This window comes from Ovis canadensis, chromosome 1 (genome assembly GCF_042477335.2).
Source record: "Ovis canadensis isolate MfBH-ARS-UI-01 breed Bighorn chromosome 1, ARS-UI_OviCan_v2, whole genome shotgun sequence".
Lineage (NCBI taxonomy): Eukaryota > Metazoa > Chordata > Mammalia > Artiodactyla > Bovidae > Ovis > Ovis canadensis.
Window position 1 is genome coordinate 202341950 of NC_091245.1, and position 26801 is coordinate 202368750.

General features: G+C 45.4%; 1 protein-coding gene across 13 annotated transcripts in view; it reads right to left on the reverse strand.

Annotated features, from left to right (window-relative positions):
• LPP (LIM domain containing preferred translocation partner in lipoma) overlaps positions 1 to 26801 on the reverse strand; it is a 736773-nt gene that overhangs the window by 671817 nt on the left and 38155 nt on the right. For 2 of the 13 annotated variants that reach the window (XM_069558013.1, XM_069558070.1), the window contains exon 1: positions 20618 to 20718. The exons of 9 other annotated variants lie outside the window; for them this stretch is intronic. The gene's annotated coding sequence lies outside the window, so the exon portion shown is untranslated. Of the gene's footprint in view, positions 1 to 9644; positions 9906 to 20617; positions 20719 to 26801 lie in introns of those variants that run through there. 2 more of the 13 variants (XM_069557987.1, XM_069558053.1) reach the window with 2 other exon arrangements.

Below are 26801 nucleotides of genomic sequence, written 5' to 3' on the forward strand. Positions count from 1 at the left end.
GGGATTCCATACCCAGCATGCAAAGCACAGAGTCTGCACACACTATGCCTTAACCAATGTTCATCCTCATCTTCCAGAGTCTATCTACAACTTCTCAAAGCCTATGATTCTGTGGCTCTAATTTACTAGAACTACAACTGAGTCTTATAAGCCATGTATGCTTCCTAAGTCTGTTAGATGTTGTGTGTCCCCTGACTATAAATTCATTTATTTTGTCATCCAAAAATAAAACATATACCTGAAAACATAAATATCCAAACGTTTTCCACCAAAAGAAAGTAGCAAAAACCTCAGTTTAATGCCCAAGACCTCATTTAAACTGTCCATCAGCCCTATAAGAAAGATTTCCTATTGTCCACTGAGGAAACTAAGGGTCAAGAAGTCAGGCAACTGTCCAAGATTTGGGGGCTAGTAAATGGTAAAGCTGGAATTTGCCCTCAGGTCTTCAAAAGTCAAGCTCCATGACCTAAGTTTTATTATTTTGCAGTTAAAATTATACTATGAACAGCTATTCTGCTACAGGCAAAAATATACCTGGGAAAAATAATCCACGATGTTCACATTTTAAGGAGCTTTGGGATAAAAAACAAAGTCTGAACTTTTAAACTGAAAAGTGTTCACCTTAAAAGCAAGGAGATCTTTCTTGAATGCCACCTCACTGTTATTATTATTTTTTAATTGAAGTAGAATGGCACCCCACTCCAGTACTCTTGCCTGGAAAATCCCATGGACGGAGGAACCTGGTAGGCTGCAGTCCATGGAGTCGCTGAGAGTTGGACGTGACTCAGTGACTTCTGGACAGAGGAGCCTGGTAGGCTGCAGTCCATGGGGTCGCTAAGAGTCGGACACGACTGAGAGACTTCACTTTCACTTTTCACTTTCATGCATTGGAGAAGGAAATGGCAACCCACTCTAGTGTTCTTGCCTGGAGAGTCCCAGAGACAGAGGAGCCTGGTGAGCTGCCGTCTATGGGATCGCACAGAGTTGGACACAACTGAAGAAACTTAGCAGCAGCAGCAGAGTTGATTTACAATGTTGTGTTAATTTCTGCTGTGCAGCGAAGTGATTTAGATATATACCTACATACATATGTGTGTGTAGTCTTTTTCATATTCTTTTCCAGTATGTTTTATCACAGGATGTTAAATATAGTTCCCTATGCTATGCAGTAGAACTTTCTTGCTTATCCATTCCCTGTACAATAGCTTGCATCTGCTAATTCCAAGTTTCCAGTCCATCCCACCTCCACCTCCCCTTCCTCTTGGCAGCCACAAGTCCGTTGTCTACGTCTCTGAGTCTGTTTCTGTTTTGTAGGTAAGTTCATCCATGTCATATTTTAGATTCCACATGCAAGTGGTATCCTAAGATATCTGTCTTTCTCTTTCTGATTTATGTCACTTAGTATAATAATCTCTAGGTCCAGCCATGTTGCTGCAAACGGCATTATTTCCCTCCTTTTCATGGCTGAGCAGTATTCTATTGTACATATATACATCATCTTCTTTACTCACTCGTCCGTTCACTGACATTTAGACAGCTACTGTGCCATGGCTATCACAAAGAGTGCCTCTATGAACACAGGGATCATGCAACTTTTAGAATTCTATCTTTGTCCAAACACACATCCACAACATTATACTTCTGTCCAAACATGATTTCTGGATCATATGGAGAAAAGGGAACCCTCCTACATTTTGGTGCAAATGTAAATTGGAAAGCCACGATGGAGAACAGTATGGAGGTTCCTCAGAAAACCAAAAACAGAGTCGCCATATGATCTTGCTGCTGTTCTTACATGAAATAAAAAGTTCAGAGCCCTAAGAAGACAACTGCCAGCTATGTGGGAAGCAGGCCAGAGAAAGGTTAAGAGTCAGCTGATACCAGAGTGACTCAAAAACAGAATTCAAATGTCTGAGCTCATGATGAAACAAATCGCAGGTAATCCTAGACTGAGCTTCTGAACACACACCCCTACCCCCACTCCCAGCACAACCGTGAACTGCCACGACGTCAGACGCCCTGCGCTCAGAGGTGCACAAAGCAGATGTCCACTAGCACCTCCTGCCCTGGAGGCTCTGTGTATGGGCCCTGCAGAGGTGGGTGCTGAGCTGGACCTGCCTTGAGCTCTCAGAGGAGTCACAGAGGACACACTCCCCCATGACAAGACGGTAGGAAGAGTGTGCAAAGCACCGGTACATGCGGGTGTGCTTTTCAAGGTCAGAAGAACCCTGCTAATGATGACTTCTAATCTGAGCCTGAACACACAAGACGATTTCCACGTATGAGGAGGTGGGAAGTCAGCCCAGGGAACACGATGTGCTAAGGCCTTGAGGAGAGAGGCTCAGGGTGTTCTCGGGGAAAGTGACTAATCTGGAGAGGCCAGTGGCAGAAAACACGGAGGGAAGTGGTGGGACATGAGGCTGGAAAGGAATGTTGTGGCCAGAACATGGAAGACCTTGTGTCTCAGGCTCCTGATGCTCATGGCTATTGCATTTTGAAAAATGACACAAGAGGAAGTGAAACGGTAGAGCTATTAGAACCGAATCCCCTCCATGGTCAGCTTCCAGACAGAGCACAGCTAGGAGGGTCTGAAGAAAGCTTCCTGGGGCAGGACCACTTCTCTGTGGTCCCGCTCAGAGACATCAGAGGAGCGGGTGGCCCTTAGTGTTGCCCCAAACCCACACCTCCATCAACCCTTTCCTCTAGTCCAGAATGCTCAGCCATGGAAGACCCAGGAAAAAAACCGGGTCTCATGCTCCAAAGAGGATTTCCACTCTGCCTTCAGGGAAATGACAAAGCTGTCCAATTTGATGAATCAGAAGAACATAGGCTAAACGCAAGCTCAAGCCTCTTTCCTGTCACTCAAGAAGCAGAAGCCAGAAGTCTATCCAGCATGTACTGTGTGTGCAAGAAGCACCACATCATGGAGCTCCCGGCCAGTCCTGGAACCACATTACCGGGGCCTACATATGAGCCTGAACTGACACTATTGGGATGTTGCATGGAATCCTTTCCCTTAAAGGGGACTTTGTGGCGGTCCCATAAGGCAAAGGCACAGGCAAGGTGTAATTCCCTTCCTGCCCTTAAATAGCTCCCAGTCTAGAAAGACTGCATGATGGTGGGTGCCATAAGAGAAGCACAGATAACAACACAAATCCTCCAAACAACACTGTGGGTTGCTGTGATTATTTGTACAGACTTGACAGATGAGGAAACTTATCAGCTTAACTGATCTAACAGATCACACAGCTAGGAAGCATCACAGCAAGATTCAAATCCAGATTGCATGCTTGTAAGCATCACATGGCTATACTTTATTGCCTCAGAGCCCACTGAGTTGTGAGTCAGCAAAACAAAGAACAAAGAGACCAATTCTGGGGAGTGTGGATTGCAGGAAGTGGGCAGTGATCAGAGGTTACTTCACTCAGAAGGTGAAGTATCCACTCAGAAGGGGGTATGTGTGCAGAAGTTTATAGGAGGAGCAGGCAGTCCTAGGGATGGAGGATGGGAGAGGTCACCTCAAGCCATTAATTATGGCAGAAGGTGACGAGATGAGTGATTGGGAGAATCATGGTTGTTCACACTGAACATGTTCTACTGTCTGATTATGGGTACCTGGGGTAGAAGTTTGCACTGAAATGCCAAAAATACTAGGAAAATGTTATGAATAACAAAATAAGTGAATTTAAAGTCGGGACATACAGCTGAGTATACAAGGAAAACAATAAATGCTTCAAAGCAGGACTGGTGTGTGGTCTCAGCTTTCCTTGGGATTCTGTGCTTCAAAGCTAAGGCCATGCATTAACCTTTCAAGACCTGAGCCAGGGGCAGGAATAATGGGCCTTCAGGTCCTTTCACGTCAATGTATAGAAGGATACCAGACCCTCTGGAGGTTAGGACTTCTATACCTATCTCATGGATTCTGACCTTTTAGAGAAGAGCCTCTACAATCACTAAATGAATTTCAGGCCCTCACTGGAACAAAGTAACCCCAGTCCCAGCCTCAGTTGGTAAAAAGAGCACGGAAAACAGGATAGAAGATACAGAATCAAAAAACCTTATACCTGATGTTTCGATTCTCTACTAATAACTATGGAATCCTGAGCAAGTCACTTCCTTTTAACAAAGGCAAGTTCTCATTCATAAAATGGAAATGACCATACTTATTAATACACAGGTAGTGAGCATCAACAAGGGATCTGTGAGATTAAATATAAGGACATGTGTTTCTACATGTGAGGTGACATGTTGAGAAGAGGTGCTCCCCTGAAAACCACCACATTGATAGGAATAGTACAAAAACTGCCCAATTCTCCTGGTGAGGTGTCTAAATCTGGACTTGTCAACAATTTTCTCCCCATAGAAAATTGAGCTGTATTCCCCAGGCAAGTCATTACATCTTTTTGTGCCAAATTGTTTTCATCTTTTAAATGACCCAGTAATCCCACTTTGGGCAATATACATAAGGGAATAATCCAAAAGGAAAAAAGAAAGCAGTTTGTTCAGAGATGTTATTCATAGTGCTATTTCTAGCTCTTTATATATCCCTCTATTATAGCACTTATCTCACTGCGCTGTAATTATCCACTCCCAAACGCCTCCAAATTATCTCTGAATCCATCCCCAGCACCTAGCACAATGCCTGGCATACAGTAAGAACTCAATAAATGTTTGGTGACTAAATGAATGGGTAATATGAGAGAAATTTTCAAAGAAATTGAAGTGAGCAAAAACAAAACATTGTTTTTAAGAGATGTTGTTAAAAAAAAGTTTACCAAAAAAAAAAATTTTTTTTAAGCCCTGATAACTATAGACTGCAAACTATTTGAAGAGGAGTTTGTGACGCTTCAGGAATGAATTTCAGATGATTCTGTCTATGATCTCTGAGCATCTCCAGGCTTAGGCAGAGTGCAGTATAAGATCACCATGAGACATGTACTAAGTCATTTGTGCCTAGTGGATTCCCTGTGTGACTCAGCCTCTACTGACTACATCACCTAACTTCTCTGAGGCCAGTTTCTCCACTGAAAACTGGAGTATTTACAGGAAAGCCCAGCCCATTAAAAGGAATTACAGGGAAGAGGCAAGGGCCAGCAAGTGTGAATTCAAATGTAAATAAAAGAAAAGGGCCGGGGGTGCCCATGGATGAGGGTCCCCATGGCAAAGTAGGGCTTTGAAGCACCAGGTCTTCCGGGTGGCCACCAAGCCTTCTAAATCCATCTGACAGGGCAGCTGAAGACGCCTCACCACAGAGTTTATAGAAGGCAGTAGTCTCTGCAAGAACAGAGTACACATCAAAGGAAAACACTATGTTAAATATGGCCCATAAAGTCAACATCACTCTGGATGTTCCCTATTCGTGATGGGAAAGAATGCTTTATTGCAAATACCCAGAGAGAGCAAAGGAAGCAGCGTGTCCTGCCGGGCTCACTGTGGAGCTCGCTGTGCTGTGGAGCTCCCGCAGCCCTCAGCCAGGAAGTCAGAGGCAGGAAGCCACTGCCCTCCAGTCCTTGGCCAGAAGCTCCAGGCTAGACATCAAAGCAGAGAGTACTCAGAATATCCTAGTCCAAGCCAGCTGCCAGGCTGTGAATCCCTACTGTGCCTCCGTGGGGGTCTCTCAGATTCCTGCCATTTGACATTCCTGCCAACTTGACATTTCTCTGGAGGAGACTGGTCTTGACATCCTGGAGACGGTCCTTCGGAAGCATGTCCTGAGCAAATCTGCTTGCTTCTCTCTGGTCCCACTCGGACCACCCTAATCGCTGTGACCCTGGGCTGTTGCTTGCTTCTACTCCTGGCAATGCACTTCCCCCACGGCAGCCAGAGTGATGCTGGTTAATGTAAGTCCGATGCCTTCCAGCACTCGACTCAGGTCCAAGCCCCTTCTCGAGCTCACTGACACATCCCAGCCCCTGCCGCGCCCTCATGCCTTGCTTCCCCCACTGCAGCCCACCCTTCTGGCACACTGGGCTCCTCTGTTCCTCAAATACAAACTCATTCCCACTCCACGGACCTGGTATTGGCCCTGCCCTCTGCCTATAATGCTCTACCCCCTGACTTGCCCATGGCTGGCTCCCCAGGATTCAGAGCTCATCTTAAACACCATCCCCTCCTCCACTCCCTCACAGGCAGGGCATCCTCTGAGAGCCCTCCTCAGCGTTACTTATCATTCTCTGCTGTTTACATGTTCATCTATCATCTGCCTCCTCCACATCTCTCTCTAGAATGTAAGTTCCAAGGGATCTTTGTTTTGTGTCTTTTTCTTCATTCAAACCCAGTACTGGATCCATGCCCAGAACAGTATGAGGCACATAAGTGGGAACCCTATAAAGATTTAATACAATTTGATGACTGTAGATGAGTGCATGCCACAGATGACAGAAGCCTTAAAGGCCGCATAGAGGCAGAGGTCGACTCTGAGGCTAACATCCTGGGTCACTGATGCTTGCGCTTAGGAGATACAGGAGTTTAGGCGAACTTTCCCACTTCTCTAGCCCTTATTCTTCTCAAGTGAGAAGGGCACAACTGCACCTGCCTTGTGGGAGTACTGGGAGAACAAAAGGAGATAAACCACGTGGAGTGCCTTGAGCAGAAGAAACCTTGCTGTCATCAACTGCAGCCCCATCTTCCAGGAAGGAAAACTGAGATTCAGAAAGGTGCATGCATCTTTGCCCAAGTTAGACACTGAATCAGCAGCAGAGTCAGGAGAGAAGATCCCACCTTTAGTGTCTTTCCATAAAAATAACAAAAATATCTGACAACATGTCACTCATTTATATGTTCTGCCTTGTTCCAGAAAGAATCTGAACTACTTGACAAAAGACGTACATAGCTCAGGATTTTTTTTTAAGTAATAAAACTGGGAAGGGAGATGGAAAAATAAAGTGAAGGAAAAGGACAAGGATTACAAAAGATAAGGGCCATATGTTTCATACCATTTGCTAGAGGTAGGCTTCGCACGTGGCTCTGAGTTACCCAGAGGCCAATATAAACCAGAGGAAAATATCTGTGTACATATGGTCCCTGGGAATACTTGGTTACTGAAATGTCACAACACTATGTGAGAAGGTATTGCCATCCGGGAGAGAATCACCCTGGTTTTTCATATTCTTGTCATTTGAATTCTACTAACTGTTTCCTCCTGGTCACATGCACTCTGAAGCCACATGACCTGGGTTCAAATCCCAGCTCCACTACTGCCCGAGTGATGCTGGGCAACTTACTTATTAAAGCCTCAAAGTCTCAGGTTCTTCCACTGTAAAACTGAGGTAAGAAATAATACCTACATGGATAAATGAAATGTGCTGTATATATACAACTTATTACCGTTCAGCCATAAAAAGGAAGGCCATTATGACACACGCTACAATATGAATGAATCCTGAAGATATTACACTGCGTGAAATAAGCCAGTCACGAAAGGATAAATACCGTACAATTCCACTTCTGCAAAGATACCTAGAGAAGTCAAATCCACGGAGACAAAGAACAGAAGGATGATTGTCAGAGCTGGGGGAGGGGAGAATGAAAAGTAAATGTTTAATGGATACAAAGTTTCAGTCCGCAAGATAAAAAGCATTCTGGAGACTGATTGACCAACGTATGACTGTACTGAACATTACTGAGCTGTGCACTTAAAAATGGTCAAGACAGTAAAAACGGTTATGTGTATTCTACCAAGATCAGAAGCAATTAAAAAATTAATACCAACTCAATCACTTGGCTGTACAGTAGAACTTAACACAACATTGTAAAACAACTATACTTCAATGAGATGAATTTTTTTTTTAATAAATAAATACACACCAAAAAATAGTACCTACTCACAGGTAGCTATCGTGGAGAACCAGTGTAGGTCAGGTGCTCAGCCTGGTGCTCGGCACCCAGAAAGCAGTCAGTGCACTCCAGTTCTCCCTGTTTGGAGGGATAGTATTCCCATTGGTACTATCAACCCTAACTCCTCAGGGCCCATCGACAACATCACAAAAGGAAAACATCCCAAGCCATCAGGCTTCAGGGTAGCTTCCTCCCACCTGGTGAACAGAGCCTACAAACCAGGCCCACGAACAAGTGGGAAGGAGGAAATAGGCTGCTTGCGTGTTCCTGGGAGTCCCAGGCCAGGCCCCACCTCCCCAGTGCTTCAGAGGAGCTTAGAGAACTGCTTCCCTTCCCTTTCTCACTGACCACACAGACTCAGGTCTCAGAGCACTCTCTCCTCTCTATCATGATCTGCCACCTGATGCCACCGACATCAAAGTGCTTCTCCAAAGCACACCTAGAACATCTCTCCTGCGTTAGAGGAGGGCCCCCAAGGTGATCAGAAACTAATCTGACTGCAAAGAGCTACTCTTCCTGGCTCTGTAGCATCTGGGGGACTGTAACAGGGTGGGGCCCTCTTGGTCTCTGCCAAATGCCACCGTCACATCAAAGAAAGCTAAAGAAGCTTTTGTGTGTGTGCGCATGAGTGTCTAAAATCTACTGAGAGTCGGCACTCACCTGCAGTGGGGAATTACACTCCAAAATTCTTGCAGCTTCAAGAATACTGGTAGAGGCTAAAATGGAAAGCCCTGATCAGTTTCTTTCAAGGCCTGTGCAGAATTTCAGTGCCACAGAAGAAACTGAAATAAAGGCATTCGCAATTCACTTCCTCCTCTTGGACAAGCTATCATCCTCTTTCAGGAAAGAGAGAGATGCAGGCAACAAAGCAGATCAGAAGGAAGCGCTCACATTCAAACAATATTCACATGACTGAAAGCAGAGAAAGGTAAGTAGAAATCAAAGAAGGGAAAAAAAAAGTGAACTTTTTAAAACCAACTAAGACAGGCCTCTAAGTCCACGTCACAGGATTAAAAGAGATCTGACCTGGGAGAACTTGGTTCCAGTTGTCAGTTTCTCACAAATGAAATCAGTAAGTGTGGGCACCTCTAGCATCTTGAGTTCTAATTTCCTCATCTGCAAAATGGGCATCTTCTCCGCCTCTGCCTAAGGGGCAGCTTCAGTGCAGTGGAAGAAGAGCTGAGAGTGAAAAGATCTGTATTCTAGTCTCCCTAACCAGCCATGTACTTGTGAGGCAGGTGAGCCCCTGGGCCTCCCCTGCCCACCAGCAGCCTGTAAAATGAAGCAGGTCACTAAAATCGTGCCTAAGACGCCTTGCAGCTCTGACAGTCCATCACATTTACACAGTGTCCCGCACACCAGGCATCTTCTGCAGACTGGAGGGCACGGCAGTGCTCTACAGCAACCTTTTGCGCACTCTGAAGTCCAACCATAACTCTGCTTCTTCAAGATAAAATTAGCCCTCCCCAAAGGTTCACAAACATCCCCTCCGGCCTGTTGTTCTAGTCTCAGCTGTCGGACAATGACAGCACTCCCAAATTATACTTCTCCCCAGCTTAACCTAGGCCTCAGGTAGAAGGTACAGCTGTCTAATTTTTAATATATGAATAGAATTTCTCCTCAGAGTGCATCTCTAGATCCCACTATGAGAAGTATTCCCCTGGGGAAGCACCCGTCCACACCCCAAATGAAAGCAGCCACGCTCCCAGCCGCGTCCCATCACCGCCCAAACCAGCCAGCCCTGGGACTCTGATCCCCGGGTCTGAGGGCAGAGATGCCACTGGCTCTGGCAGGACTGATGTACTCACGCGCCGTCGGGCCCCACAGGCAGCCGGCCCTCCACTGGCACTCACTCTCTCTCACACACCCTGAGTCCCACTGCAAGGAGGTGGTCCCCAGGCCCGAGCGGAAGGACTGAAACACTTTCTCCTTGGCTCCCAGAACAAGGGGCAAAGGAATGGAGGGGGAGGGGTGGGGGGAGGGGGCGACTTTGTTTCTGGAAACAAGAATTCAAATCCTGCTTCTCCTAAACCCTGAGTCACCTCCTTCCCTTCCAATAGATCAGTGTGGTGGGTAAACATTTCCATATATGGAGAAGCAGCCTGGAGGATGTCAGAAAAATCACCCTTCTCGCCTTTGGCACTTGAAGAACTTGCCCCACTAAAGACAGAATTCCTTACTGGGAGTGAATGATTAACCCCCAAAGAAGTAGTCTTAGCTGTTCCATAGGCTCTCCTGTTACAGGAAAAAGGCTCTCCTGCCAGGACAGGGAAGTGGCTGAGTTGAAAGGCTTTAAGTTCATCTCAGGAATGGGGCCACCTAGAATACAAGTACATTTATGAAGTTAATGTATTAATTTGCGTGAGGGGGAGTTGTTGGCAGTGGGGGGAGGTTTGCATCTGAGGAGATCATCAGAAACACAGCTTGCAGCTCTTTCGATGGCAGGTGAGCCCCCTAACAACCCTTACACCCCAATTCCTAACTCCCTTGGGCCGAGAGTCCTCTTGGGAACTTAGTTTTGCATGAGTTCTTCATAGAACAAAGACACCAGGCAAGAAGACACAGGAAAAAAACTAGACTTCCAGGAGAACACTGGGGGAGAGGGACAGAAGGGTGACATGCCCAATTTAATTTGTAAGAGTAATTCCCTTGGTTTGTAAGAGTAATTCCAATCCAAGGTCCTGAAAATTATCCGATGACTACATTGGGCCAGTGAAGTCAATTAGGGATGAATCTGATCTGAAATGACTCCAGACTGAATTAGGAGAAAAGAAAGAAAGATGAGATGCTAGGGAAATGGCAGTATGAGGAAGTTGGGGTCTGCTCAGAGAAGGAATCCATGTCTTGACTTCCCAGGGGTTCTACTCCTTAGCATGATCTTGTCCTACTGTTGGCTGTAAAGACTTTCTGTAAGTCAGATGAGCCATTGCTCAGAATCATTACCTACTTACTGACTTTGGGGCCTTCAGTATGGGGCTGCTTGTACTCATACCCAGGCAACCGTCAAGCAATAAACAGCACTGGCCAGGGAACGAGAGGACCCAAGCCTCACACCCAGATCCTTCCCACTTTGCACAAATTCATTCTCCTGCACTGTATATTCTCTCACCTACAAACTGAATAGACTTCCCAAAATTGTCCAACTATGTCAGATCTAAATGCAGCTTCTATGAGCCTATCGAAATAATCCTGACGTTTATTTTGATGACTTGCTTTCTATTTTTTGTAAGCATGTCCAAGTACCTGAAAAAATGGCAAATATTTCTTATTTATTGCATATTTAATGAATGAACACAAATATAAGTGATAAGTAAATGAAGTAAGTTAACAGGATCGGAAAACCTGCCACATGTCAGAACCAGAACTTAGCATAGAATTCTTGCCACTGCAATACTCCCAGGAGGGCCCAGAAGTAGGCCTGAAGAGGGTCAGGAGATGTCCCTCACTTGTAACTGAGACTAAACCAACCATTAGACTTGGTGGTTCTGCAGAAAGACTGTCATCTTTTCAGGAGCTCGGAGTTCCTGCCAATATCCAAACAGGAACATTTCAGCAGAGGAAAGAGACACCCCATGGAAAATATTAACAGCTGCCCAAGAATGGCCTGAGAAATTCTGAAAACCAGGGAGCAAGGAGGCAGCCACCAGGATAGGAATGAAAACCCGAATGAAAGGTCTATAGCTACCCTCCATTCTTCTAGTAGCATTTGCAGATGGGTTTCCATATTCACAAAGCAACCCTTCATTCCTCAGTGTAGATGCGTCTTTCTTCCTCTTGACCCCTGAGAACCACTGGCTCTGGGATCTTAGGTGAAGAAAAGACCATAAAGGCCACTGAGCCCAGTGTCTCTCCTATTTATCGACCCCTCCCAAGGCATCCCTGAGGTCTCCAGTGAGGTGAAGATCAGTATCTTCTGCAGCTGTAAATTCCATCTTTCCAGCAGAAAGTTCTTTATATGGAAATAAACATGATTCCCGGGTCTTCAAACTCTGGCTCCTTATTCTGCCTCTTAGAACCATACAAATAACCTGTGTCTATGCCTGTCTCATAGGCTTGGAATTTTTGTAACTGAATATGGACTTGGAAACAAAGCTATCCAAGATCTCTTCAATCCCCTGGGCTGCCTCCTGACCATATCACACCACTAACTCCTAATGTATTTGTTGCCAACTTGAGAGCCATCTTTTCTGGGTTTTTCCAATAAGTGTTAATGCGAAGCAGCCCATTCTGCATGAGAAAAGAGAGAACACAGACTTTAAGGTCAGTTCCTCATCCACCTCAAAGCCATCAGCCACACCACATTTCCACCCTTTGTGGACAAAGCTCAGGAATGCAGATCCTGTCCCCAGCTCCCCGCTCCTGCTCTCCAGTCTGGCCGACCTAAAACTGTCTCCAGGATACAGGACTGTTCCAAGGAACACTGAGAGCAAGCTCTGTAAGAAAAGAGGACCTTGCCAACACCAGCGCTCTCAGGATAACAAAGCGGCCTGCAGGCAGGGCACCAGGGCCAATGTGCTGATCACAGGGCTGGGAGCTCGTGATCCCCGACAACCGCCAACACCATTTTAAACCTCAGTGTCCTTACAAAATAGGGGAAAAAATGCTCTTTTCTGCCATTGTTCTGACGTGGCACTCTTTGAATTCAAGGTACTTGTGATAATGATGCCTCACATTATCACAGGCTTTACTGTTTAGTAAGTGCTTTTCCAAACAGTCTCATTTCATCATTACTGACAACTATCCCTGGAGGATTATACCCATTGTATTGATACGAAAAGTGAGGCTAAGTAAGATGCAAGTATATTCCAAAGGTCACACCAACAGCAAGTAGCGAAAAGGATGTTGATTTGAATCAGACTATTTATAACTACAGTTCCAAATTCTTCTATATACAAAACGTACGACTTCTGGCCAACTGCTTAACTTTTCTAAACCTCAGTTTAGAGGCTGAAAATTAGGGATGAAAATAGCCCCTCTGTCTACCACTCAAAGCAGTAATCAGGATCAAATGAGATAATATGAGCAAAACCCTCTGGAAAACGAGTATGTGTTACCAAAGTGTAGAGGATTATTGTGATTACTTGTCAATGACTGTGCATTCCACTATAAACACAAAAAAGCAATGAGGTCATTCTCAAGACAAAGACACAGCAAGGCTCTGGGAATTGAAGGGAAATGATTCGATGTCCTTTCAGGGTTCTCTCTATACACTACTCACTTATGCAGTTGAAACACAGCAGCAACTGTCAGATTTTCAACCACCACATCACAAACATCTACAGGACAGCTCAAGACAAACTCACCCCTTTCGGCTACAAGCAAATGCCGGGCCAAAAGGAGGTGATAGAGATGGGCACTAGGAAGACCCCGACCCCATTCAGAGCCTCAGTTCCGAGAACGTGACCTGCGATGTTTTCTTTGGAGAAGTTGTTAGAAACACAGGCTGCAGTCTCTCCTCAACAAGACCATGGGGAAATAAACGTATGGTATGGAGCTATTTACCAGACAGCACTAAGGAAGCTCCCAAGCATGAATTAATCAAGAGTACAGGATATTTCAAGTTTCAGATTCCGAAGGAAATCTCCAGCCCATTAAACCTCTGGCCCAGTTCACAGAGGCTCAGCCCGGTATGCTGGCAGCCCAGGCTGCAGAGAAGCCCATTTCCATTCCAGAGGTCCCGCTGCAAGTCACCGGGGCCAGAGGGCATGCAAGAGGCTCTGAGAGGGCAGGTGGGGGCCTGGCTACCTTGAGGACTTCCCCAAAGTCATCAGGATTCTATTCCATTCCTGCAAAGATCCAAGTCATGCCCATCATTTATGGAGGGGCCAGATCGTCCCCAGAAATCCATTCCCAAGGCTGATGCACACACAGCTCAATAATTGTTCTCTGGATTTGCATTTTATCATCTGCTTCTGTGTGATTAATGTTGGGGGAAGGCACTCAGTGAATTTGTTGCATAGATGTGTGATTCCTACCATGAGCATGTGCCTGCATCTTCAGGGATGCTACAACAAGGGACTCAGATGCAGACAAGTTCAAGGAGCTTACAAGCATGGAAGAGAAAGGCTAACCATAATACAGGCCAAGATACTTAACTAGGGTCCCCCTCGATGGGAGGGACAGATATCTGGGCCAACTACTAAAAGCAGGGAGGACAGGAAAAGGGAGAGGTCAGAGATGTACCTCCTTGATAAGCAGCTCTACATTTTTACCAGTGAGACAGGCAATACCTGGTATATCAGGGAAGAAAGAGCTCAAATTAGAAAACCTCGAAGATAATCTATTTAGGATCTGTGTTCTCAGAAGCAAGGTATTTAAATTTTGCCAAGCCTCAGTTTTCTCATCTATAAAATAGGAAATAATATTTTTACCCACTTAATACGGTTTTTATGAGAATTCACACATAAGTGGCTTAGCAGAGTACAACAATAAATCCTATGTTATGATCACTACATCTATAAATATATCTATGTCCACAGATGAAAAAAAATATATCTATGTCCACAAGTAGCACTGCATCCAGGGCAAAAAAAGATGTTCAACAAGTGGCAGAAGTCCATCTCTTTCCTTCCTTGTTCTCATGAACATCTCAACCTACACAAACAGTATGATGACAACAAAGGGCTAAAGGAAGGAACATAGTTCTTGTCCCAAATTCCCTGCACCTCATCTTTGAAAATATTAACATCTTGTCTCTGGGAACTTTGAAACTCCCGGCCATCTCAGGCCTCCAAGGATGTCAACTAAGATATCCAGGTTGGAAAAGCTGAGTTTGGGAAACCGCTGACCCCGATCATTGGCATAGGACAAAATATCAGACTTGGCATCCTAGAACCTGGCTTCCACACTGACCAGCTGGGTGACCTGAGAAATCCCACCTACTCTCTGAGCCTCAATTTCCTTATTTGTAAAGTAAGGATGAGAACAATCCCACCTTCTACCTCCTCATGATGCTATATAGAACCAGGGAGTTAATGCATGTGAAAACTCTTGACAGGTTCACAGCTCTAAATTTATACAACTATTATCATTTTTATTATAACCTAAAATAAAAAGCTGAGCCACTGAAAAAAATAACTTGGAATGCCCCCCAAACTTGGGAATCATCCCACCTTGAGGTCCCTGCTCCAACTACAAAATTCCCTATCTCTCACCTGAGTTTTGCCCCAGGTTCCCTGAACATCATGAAGGTGCTGCCAAGTAAACCCCCAATTTCATCATGACTTTCCCAGGTGACCCCTCACCAGTGCTCTGAACTGCACAAAAAATAATGTCCAATTTCCCTCAGGCCAGCACTCAAGGCCTCCTGCATGGGCCCCCAACCCATCTTGCCAATCACATCTCCCATGATATTGCCATTGAGGATACCAGGCAAGAGTATGCCCCCCGTTCCTCCCAGCTCTACGATTTAGCCATGCTTCCCTCTAGACCTGTGCCTGCAAATCTAAGTGCAAGCTCTCTTGACTGTAACATGGGGAAGAGGAGCCCCAGGAGTGTTCTGTGATCAGGGTGTAGGCAGCAGTGTCTTCACTGCCCCATCCTTTCTCTTAAAGACGGTCCCACCAATTACGGGTCCATTTGAGAGTCCCTTGGACTGCAAGGAGATCCAACCAGTCCATTCTGAAGGAGATCAGCCCTGGGATTTCTTTGCAAGGAATGATGCTAAAGCTGAAACTCCAGTACTTTGGCTACCTCATGTGAAGAGCTGACTCATTGGAAAAGACTAATGCTGGGAGGGATTGGGGGCAGGAGGAGAAGGGGCGACAGAGGATGAGATGGCTGGATGGCATCACGGACTCGATGGACGTGAGTCTGAGTGAACTCCGGGAGTTGGTGATAGACAGGGAGGCCTGGCATGCTGCGATTCATGGGGTTGCAAAGAGTCGGACACGACTGAGCGACTGAACTGAACTGAACTGAACACATCACAGAAATATTTCTGTGTTTCTTTGCAGTCAACAAAGCCTTTCACATGCCACACCTTTTTAAATACTTAATGTAGGATATGACCATGACACCCATTTTATAAATGAGGAACCTGAGTCCAGAATATAGTCAGTAGCTAAGCTGATGGCCAAGCACAGGTTAGCACCAGAGTCCATACACACTACACTCTCCCGCAGGAGATGGATGCAATTGAAACCCTGCTATAAAAAGGGCCGACCTCCCAGCCAGCTCACTGCATGGCCCTGGGAACATCGCTTTCCTTCTTGGAGCTTCAAAATGAGGGCTCTGAGGTCATCCCACATATCTGCACATCCCTTTCTCTCTCCCCTTCATCAGATTTCAGAAATGCAGCCTTAGAGGGGAATTGACAAGGGTAACATCTTATGTCTTTGGTCAGTTTTATCCCAAGCTTTCCCTCCCAAACTCCCATGCCTATCACACAAGAAGGAACAGGGACTGATCTCAGTGTCAATAAGACACCAGGACGCTACAGGATGGCTCAGGGAGCGCCGTGTGGTAGCATCACCACACAGACAGCAGGCTGCTCCAAAAACAACTGTAGTCATGGTCACAGTGCGTGAACCTTGTCAGCAGATTGCTGGCTTGATTGGCGATTTTTAATAAGCTCAAGATGCACAAGCATTAATGTGGACTGCACAGTATGCATCTTACACGGCCTATGGGCTTCACGAGGGAGGGCAGTGGAAGAATCCCTCTTTCCTTCAAGATTCTGAAGACTCTAGCTTCTCTCTTTAGCATGGGCAACTACAACTGCTGCCTGACCACAGCACTTGCGTCTGAATCCACATCCAGACTTCTGGGTAGCACGCCGCCATCGCTGTGTGTTTTCCTAAAGCTCAAATGCTGACTGCCTGGCTCTCCCCAGGACCACAGGATCCTAGGTCTGGCAAAACTCAAGGAGCAACTGGTCCAACTCCTGTGCACAACTTGCATGGCACATTTGCTCATTCAAAAGCATCACTGGTATCTCTTCAATCCACAGCAATAAGATGAAGCTAGGTTTCTGCTCTTGAGAACCCTGCACCAATAGCTTCGATGGTTTCTCAGTGGCCACAGAATAAGTCCAAGTGCCTTATCTAATACCTCAAGCTTCTCAATAACGCAGATTCAACCTTCTCTTTCCACCACAGACTCCCTCCCGATGCCACATGGCACATATTCTTTGCCTTATTCAGACTGAATTCTTAGCTTCTGTTGCCTAGGCTTCACCTGCTACCCTTTTCCATGCCAATATCAAATATAGATAGCCTACACATCCTTCAAGGCCTACTGGTAGTTCTCAGGTGGAACAAGATCAGTCTTCGAAGAAAGGCAATGCAGTCATTCCCACAGTGTCTCGTGTATTACGGAACATCTCTGGCCCTGATCACTAAAGCACAATGGTGGTCTGGCCTCCAGCACTGACGCAACACAAAACACTGCACCACGTCCACAAAGCCCCTCACGAGGTGTACTAACCCCGTCAGCCTGCATGCAGCCTCCCGCGCTTCTCAGTCCAGCCAGGAGGCTCTCTTCTCTGGCTGCTCAGCCTGCTATCCAGGACATGGATCATGGCCTTCCTCGTGCTGTTCTCACTGTGCACTCGACAAATTCTCTTTCCAGGGAGGGCTCCCAATGGGAGAATCTGTGACTTATCTCTGCCCACAGTGCCAAATCTAGCACAGCACCAGGCTCACAGTAAGTGTTTAATAAACATTTATGCACAAATTATGTAAACAAGACAACTGTCCAGGGCATTCCTCTCAGGAGGAGATTAAAATGAGCTGGAAAATTACAAATCAACCACTGATGTCAATACTAAGGAGAACTCATTTCAGACACTGGACAAATGACCTGTTTTGAGGGATATTAAGTATATCAGGTATATTAATGCTATTCATTTTATTTAAACAAAATATTAAGTAGAACACTCTATCGGTCATATTATAGTATTAGAATTAGTTGTACGTATTAAATATTGGGGGATAATAACCCTGGGTATTCTGAAATGACAGTCAGTAGTTAATATACTTTCTCAATTGGCTCCAAGTTCCCTTACCCCCTCTGAAGGGCCTTCCTGTGCCACAGAAAAAGACAGCTAAATACATTTCCCATACTCCCTTGAATCTAGTAGATTAGATTCCTGGAATAAGATGTACTTATGTGAGACTTAGAAGGAAGAGAGGCTAAATTCTCCTACTGCTATTTCTTCTGGCAAGCAACACCCTGGAATCATGAGTCAAAATGTCATTCCACTTGATAATGGAGTACTGCCAATAAGCATGAGTCTATTGAGAAAAGTAACAGCAGTCTCCGTAGGGGCTTCCTAATTCCATCTTCCTTCTCCCTGGATTGTGGCTATGGAATAAATTCTTAAATTCCATTGCTTCTGGCTCCCACTGTTCCAACCATTCCAACAATTCTGTTAGCATCTCTTTCCGTGAATTAATCCCTTTCCATTTAAAGTATGTGAACTGTCGTTCCTGCACTTAGGCCTGAAACACGCAAGAAGGGGGAAAAAAATGGATCAATTAATTGACCATCCACTTATCTATTTCTGATCTGCTCGAGATCTATGTCTGTCTATACCTAGTCCTTCTCTTTTGCCTCTGTGAAGGGGAAAAAACAACTCACTTCAGTGCGATGAGCTAAACAGACCAAAGGGAAATAAGCAGCAGGTGTCATTAACTAGCTCAGGATCAAGAGAAACTCCACTGATATAAAATGAAGCACGTTTATAGCACAGTTACTGACTCTTCCCTGAGAACTCTTTGGCTTGACCTCTTTGTTTTCCAGATCTGCCGCTGAATCCTTCTGTACCTCAAAGGCATACCGGCTACACACCTGGCCATCTGCTCTGGCAGCCCCAGGGAGGAGGCCTCCAGAAAGGTCCGTTCCTGTCCTTGCTTCCTTATTTGTCAAATGTACGTGCATGCTCAGTCACTCAGTCGTGTCTGACTTTTGTGACCCCGTGGACTGTAGCCTGCCAGGCTCCTCTGTCCATGGGATTCTCCAGGCAAGAAAACTAGAGCGGTTTGCCACTTCCTTCTCCAGAGTATCTCCCTGACCCAGGGATGGAACCCTTGCCTCCTGCATTGGCAGGCAGATTCATCCACTGAACCACCTGGGTTCTCCAGGGATAGCAACAGTACCTTCCTCACAGTTTGTTTAGAGGATCGGTGGATCACTGTGAACAAATGGGCTACAAGAGTGACTGGCACACAATGACTGCTTACTAAAAATCACCTAGAATGTAACCTAGGGGCAATCTTAGGGCACAGGTCTAAACCCTGTTTTACAAATGGGGAGACTGAGACTCAGATTCGATAACTCTCCCAAGGTCAGGCGGCTAATAAGCGAGGGGTGGGGGCAGAATCCAAACCCTGCTGCGTGGCCTCCCACCAAATCCACAGCTCTGCACCTCAGCATCCTGCTTCCTAATGTGCATACCTAACGGACAAAGGTGCTAAACGGGAAAAGGAAAAACAGTCCAGACATAATGGGGCTGTTCCTTGGGAGCTCTCTGGGTATCAGAGGATGATAAAGCCAATGTCATAAGCCCTGCCCTTCAGCACAGTCAGCTCCTGTGGGTAAAATTAGCTCAGCTCTGCTCCAGTGCTGCCTGGAGCCCCGAGGCAAAACTCACCCTAGGCATAGCACGACCTCACCTGACCCTCACTCCCAGGAAGGGTCCCTCAGGCACCTCATTAGGGCCTGGAATGACTCATTTTGCTGCTTGCAGCTCTGGTCGTTGAGGTCACCTCTCTGCTCTCCAGAAAGGCAGCTTCAAAGGAGAAGTAAAGATTAAACTTCAAGCAACCTTCCTACATTCCTTTCCTCCTGGGTAGATGATGATCAAAGATGGGGTGCCGGTTTGCCATGCTGGCCCTGCCCAGGGGGAAGGAGGTTCTGCTGAGTTCTAGAGGCCAACTCAGGACCAAAGACAGACACTGGGCCAGATGGACTCCCGAGACTACACTCCTTAGTTTACCCTAGCGATGATGGCCCTGGTCGGGGAGGGGGTCAGTCCATATTCCTTTGTGCTGTAGAACGGAGCACAGGGATGATGACCACCAGGGTGTCCTCTGCATCCTCCCAATCCAATGCCACCAGACCTGACGGTGGAGCTCAAATGCCACTTCTCCTGGGGCCTTCCCTACCCCCATCCCTACCTACCTTGAATTGTCATCCAATTTCCACAATGCCTTATCTCTACCCTTTTTTATCTGGCATTTATTTGTTCAACAAATATCACTTGCACACTTATTTTGGACTTGAGGGTACAGAAACGGAAAGGAAAATAACCTTTGCCCTCAAGGAAAGGCAACCAACTGCAATAAATAGCAAAGATTGGGAAAGTGGGACTATCAGAAGTCAGAGGTACATTCCAAGCAGAGGTGATATCAGAGCAAAGTCTTGAAAGGAACCTGTGAGCTATCCAGATAAGGTGGGAGAGGAGCGATATTTTGACAAGGAAACTGTGTTAAGTTGTGGAAGCTGCAGAGAATCCCCTGTATATTCCAGAAGCACAGGATCGGTCTCTGAGATGAGTAAGATAAGGATGAAAAGAGGCTGGGACCCAATTCCCAGTAGTCTTCTATCTTATGCAAGAGTTTTGGATTTTCACCCTCAACGAGGGTGAATTTTAATCCTTTAAAGGATTTCAAAACAGAGATTTGGTATGAATGGATGTGTATGTTTTTCGAAAATCACTTTGGAAGAACAGAGAATGGAATGGTTCGTTGAGTATTACTGAAACCCGGCAGAAGAGATGCCGAGAGTCTGAACGGAAGCAGGGCAGCAAAAGTGGAGTGGGTAGGCAGGGTGTACTTACCTCTGGTAGTTAAATATAGGGTTTCCTTGATGGCGCAGTGGTAAAGAACGAGCCTGCCAGTGCAGGAGACGCAGGTTCGATCCCTGGACTGGGAAGATTCCCTGGAAAAGGAAATGGCAACACACTCCAGTATTCTTGCCTGGGAAATCCCAGGGATGGAGGTGCCTGGCAGGCTACAGTTCATGGGGTTGCAAGAGAGTCAGACACGACTGAGCGACTGAACAACAAGTGGGTGAGTATGATGAGCTACCATGGTTGATGCAGGAAGGTCTGAGGATGAATAGATACATAGCTGAAGTAAGGGGAGGAAGCATCCAGAATGAGTCCCAATTTCCAGGCTTGACTGACTGAGTAGACAGACATTGCTATCATTCAGCAAGGTAATAATGCTATCAATAAGAGACCAATCAGAACGTTCAAAAGTCTGGGATGCAGGAGGTCCAAATCCAATATAACCCCCTAGGGGTCATAAGCACACAAACATAGAAGGAAGCTGAAGACAAAGCTCTGCCTGTGAGTGGGAACAAGGGCCAGCAAAGAAACCGTGAGGACAGATGGAGATGCAGGGGAAGAATGAAGTAAGTCAAGAAGCAAGCATGGGCAAGAATGACCATAGCACAGAAGCAAGATCAGAGCGGTGCTAACAAGAAATGAACTTAGCCCCATAGACCTGGACGAGAGCGGCTTAGGTCAGACTGGAATGGGCTAAGACGCCAAAAGAAGGAGAGACAACTGTGAAGACAGAGAAGCAAAGAAGAGGCATGGCATGTTGTCAGAGAAGGGTGAGTGAGTGTATGTCTCACTTCTCCCACTAGGCAATACGCTTGAGAACAGTGCTGCCCAGGAGATGTATAATGAAAGCCACAAATGCAGTTTGTTACTTTCCAGCAGCCACCTTTCTAAAAAGCCAAGAAGGAACAGGCAAAAACAATGTTAATAATATATTGTATTTAATCCAATACACCCATATTCATTTCATAAATAATGAACAGAAGATTTATTAATAAGGTGTGTGTGTGTGCTAAGTCACTTCAGTCATGTCCGACTCTTTACAACCCCATGGACTGTAGCCCACCAAGCCCCTCTGTCCTTGGGATTTTCCAGACAAGAATATTACAGTGGGTTGCCATGTCCTCTTTCAGGGGATCCTCCCGACCCAGGGGTCAAACCTGCGTCTCTTATGTCTCCTGCACTGGCAGGCAGGTTTTTAAATACTAGTGCCACCTAAGAGGCCATTAATAAGATGGTTTACTTTTTTTATATACTAAACCTTTGAAATCTGGTATTTTATACTTATATCACACCTCAGTTTGAACTGGACCACATTTTAAATCCTCAATGGCACATGTCATTCTGTTTCAACCAGTCAGAACTCAGCATGGAAGCTGACATATTGTATTTTTTTAAATATGATAAAAAGAATGGACAGGTGATGGATGGAAGGACAGTTGGATGGATTGTCATACTATTGAGAAAACTTAGTGATGTCTCCATGGTTCTTTACCTTTATCAACAGCACTTGAAGCCTATTATGTCTGGGGCCTTGGGATAGCTTAATATTAATATAAACAGCATAACTTCCATTGCTTCTAAACCTCCTCTCTTCCTGGGAAATTCAAAAACACTGTCAGTCTCTCTAATTTTCTTAGAGCAAAACAACTCTGTCAAACACAGATCGGTAGACCTACCACACACACGTATCTCAAGCAGGTTACCTTCCCTCTTTGAGCCTCTGTTTTCTCCACCATAAAAATACAACACCAACTATGCATATCTCATACACTCATTGGAAACGCAAAACAGCAAAACACTAAAGTACTACACAGAAGCAAGGTAGTCCAAGAAGTTTCCCTGTATTATAAATACATACCATAAGCACTTAACATTTTATAAACTCCAGTCATGCCTGCATGCACATGGAAAAAATTAACTGCATGGCTACATTAACATTAGTATTTTAACTTCCAACACCACTAGTCTTCCCTTCTCCCTTCAAAAACCACAGAAGATGTGGTCATCAGCCTTAAGTAGAGATTTAAAAGTGCAAGGGCAGGACTAGAGTAAGCATGGGAAACGGTATGGTTGAGGGCTCCAAGGCCCTTCTACAGACAGGACACAGAAAACATCTGTATTAGACTGACCACTTAAATTTAACAGTTAAAGTCTCCACCCAACTTCCAAGAGCAGAATGGTAATAAGTATTTGGTTCCATTCAGCTTTTTGAGCATGAGACACAGAAATACTGGGGGAGATTTGAAAAGGTGTGAAGTGGAAATGAAGATTTCTTAGGGGCACAACTGCCAAAGGGAGAGAAAAAAATTAAGATGATCAGTTTGCTTCTTTAGTTGACCAGGGTCACCATCCCCAAACCTGAATTTTAAAAAAAAACTTCCTTCAAAATTCTGCAAATACCTGACCAAGAATGAGGGCCACTCACAGACCCCAGACATGAAGGAGCTCCTCTGACCATCCAGCACCTAATTTTAGTGGCGAAGAAACAATAAGAAAAAGACAAAGTGGAGGTCTCTGGATGGAGAAGAGGGAGCGGACAAAGGAGTGGAGAGAGGGTTACCGATGGGATCACTTTGCGTGAGTGACACCGGGGAGCCTTAAACTCTGTTGGTCAGGATCCAAATATTTTGTTGTCTCCCTAATTTGTTTAAAAGCCAAATAAAAAATTACCCACTGACTGACCCAGCCAGATAAAACTACTGGCTCACAGGTTGCAGAGTATTATATGAGGAAAAATGTTTAAATACATAAACTTAGCTGTAAATGCCATCTAATCTAAACTCTGTTCTACTAGCAAAAGACAAATCTTTATTCTATTAGGTATTTCTCAGCCACACATTTTCCACAGCCAGTAAAGTTCTTCTGCAAACCAGCCATCACAGCCCGTCTCCACCCGGCCACACATGTGAACCTTTCTGTGCTGACCACACAGCAGAAGTGCCCCCACCTGCCGGGTTTAAAGAAAAGCCAGAACACAGTAGTACATCCTGACCATAGAGGATAGGGCCATTTATAAAATGGTGCTGTTGTTGTCAATTAACAAACACTTGTTATGTACCAGGCAACTTTCCAAGCATGTTACCAGTATGAACCCATATAACCTTTCCAACAAGCCCTGTGAAATAAGTACTGTCATCATTATTCCCATTTTACAGACAAGAAGACTGAGGCAAAGGCAGGCACAGAGGTGCACAGTGGCGGACCTGGGAACTAAGTCTAGGCCATTTGGCTCAATGCCTGGGCTCTTCCCCTCCACCCAGTGCTGCCCTCAGTTGGGCCTATTTGTCCTCCTTGCTTTATTGTTGGGGGAGGCGTCCCAACACTGACGGAGAGGAAGAAATATGAAGGACACATGACCAACACATTCTCTCTCTAAAGTCAAGCAACAAGAGAGGCCAAATCTTAAGCAGGAACCAAGGTCCTGATTTGCTCTGAGAAAGCCCCGTCACAAGACTGGGAATATGCAGTGTCCGCGAGATCAGCACACGACCTGTCACCTTCAGGAGGAGGTCTCAGGAGAGGGGAAGACAAGTCAGAGTTCCAGGGATGACAGATGAGCCAGACTGAAGCATCACCCCCGAGACAGTCAGGCTGAGGGGACTAGAAGGCATGAGCCAGGTTCCCTGTTCCCTGAGCTCTGCCAGTGCTTGGAGCGGGAACTCCGATCTCCATTCTGCTGATGAGAACACTGATGCCTCCAGTTTTGTTACAAGTTACAAGAAAACCCACCTGTTCCTCGCAGATGTTACTATAGCTCATGGGAGACAGCAGTGACAGTGTAGGGGTGGACGACTCAGGCTCTGCCGTCAGACAAATTCGAGTTCAAATCCTGTTCCTCCCACTGTATGATGCTGTGCAAGTTACATGCTGAGTTCTGACTTCTTAATCCACAAAGTGGAGAAGGATAAAAATCCCTCCCTCCTGGGAGATTAGAGGCAATGCTTGCAAAAGGCCTACACCTGGCCCAAGTCAGTGACTACCGTCCTCCCTGCTTATCTGCTGTTTCAGTTACCCAAGGTCAGTGTGGCTCAAAAAATTGTAAACGGAAAATCCCAGAAATAAACAATTCATAGGTTTTAAATTGAGGGTCATGCTGGGAAGCATGATGAAATCTCAGGCCACTTCGCTCAGTCATCCCTTGAAGAGTGAATCAACCCTTCGTTCAGCATATCCTGCTGCTTAGTCACTTAGTAGCTGGCTCAGTTATCAGATCTACTGTCTCAGTATCAGCGTTTGTGTTCCAGGCATCCTTCTTTTATATAATAATGACCCAAAGCGCAAAAGTAGTGATGCTTGCAATTCAGATCTACCCAAAACAATCTGTAAAATGAAAAGGTGAAATGTTCTCCACGTAATAAAAAATAACCAGTGTATGGTGAGATCACTAAGATCTACAGAAAGAACAAATCTTCTATACATGAAATTATGAAGGCAAATGAAACCCACGGTAGTTTAGCTGCCGCAACTCAAACTACAAAAGTTATCACTACAGTGCGTGATAAGTTCTTAGTTAAGATGGAAAAGGCATTAAATTTATATGACAAAATATTTTGAAAGAGACTGCATTCACGTCACTTTTATTGCAATGTATTGCTATAACTGTTCTATTTTATTATTGTTGTTCATCTTTTATTGGCCTAATTTATAAATTAAACTTTATCGTAGATGAAGTTTACACATACAGATACAGATACAGATATATGTATATACAGGGAAAAACACAGCACTATCCATGGTTTCAGGCATCTACTGGGGTCTTAGAACATATGCCTACAGATAAGGAGGAACCACTGCACCTGAAATAAACATAAAAATTACCTGACACACCCGCGCCCCTGTATCTTTGCCCTCCTCTTGTGCGAAGGATAAAACAGACGTGCTGCCCATCCCCCTTTCTTCCCAGCTCTTTCAATGGCACTTCTATGCTCACAGTCACCTGGCCCAAAATCTCTTAAGTCCCTCAACCATCCAGTCATGTCCTCTGCTGTTTTACATACTAGTGTTCTTACCCATGTGCTCCCTTTTTTTCTAGAAAGCTTTTTGGCCAAAATCCTATTCATATTACAAAACCCAACTCATGCATCACTGACTCCGTGAAATCTTTCTAATCATCCTTCCTCTGTGCTTCGTGTGCACATCAGTTATTACACTGATGACAGTGAAAGATAAGTGGATAACCACATGCAGAGCTGATATTCACCAGTACACGAAGACATGGCAACACAGATTGCTAAAATATTTAAATATGTCATTTCTGTTTCCTGACCCCCAAATGTCCTCATCCCACCTCAGCTTTCCTGATCCCTCTTTTAGGACCCCTTGAATCTCATCATGGTCCAGCAACAAAAAGGTTCCCCATGGCAGAGCTGGCGTCCCTTCAGTACACATACTGAATTATACCCATATAAATTCAGTTCAGCTCAGTCGCTCAGTCGTGTCCGACTCTTTGCAACCCCATGGACTGCAGCACGCCAGGCCTCCCTGTCCATCACTAACTCCCAGAGTTTACTTAAACCCATGTCCATTGAGTCAGTGATGCGATCCAACCACCTCATCCTCTGTTGTCCCCTTCTCCTCCCACCTTCAGTGTTTCCCAGCATCAGGGTCTTTTCTAAAGAGTCAGCTCTTTGCATCAGGTGGACAAAGAATTGGATTTTCAGCTTCAACATCAGTCCTTCCAATGAATATTCAGGACCGATCTCCTTAGGATGGACTGATTGGATCTCCTTGCAGTCCAAGGGACTCTCAAGAGTCTTCTGCAACACCACAGTTCAAAAGCATCAATTCTTCAGAACTCAGCTTTTGTTCTAGTCCAACTCTCAAATATAAATTACACACATATAAATATCACCCCTACCTATAAGGATAAATTACTGTGGAACTAAATGATGATTTACATAGTTTTTGGAACAAGACCTGTAAGGAAGCCCCTGAGGGTCAGAAGCACAGGATTCCCCAGCATCCACAACACTCCCCACAGGGCAAACTCCTCACACTTTGAAGTGATTTACAATGTCTCCAACAGCCTTCCCTACTCAGCCAGGACTTTGCGCATAGCAGATCTTCCTTCCTTAAGTCCTGCAGCCCAACAGCCCCGTGGAGTGCAGCTCTGGAGTTAGACTCAGTTTTACTCTCACCTCCCCCACGCTGCCCAATCCATCTCCCAACCCCA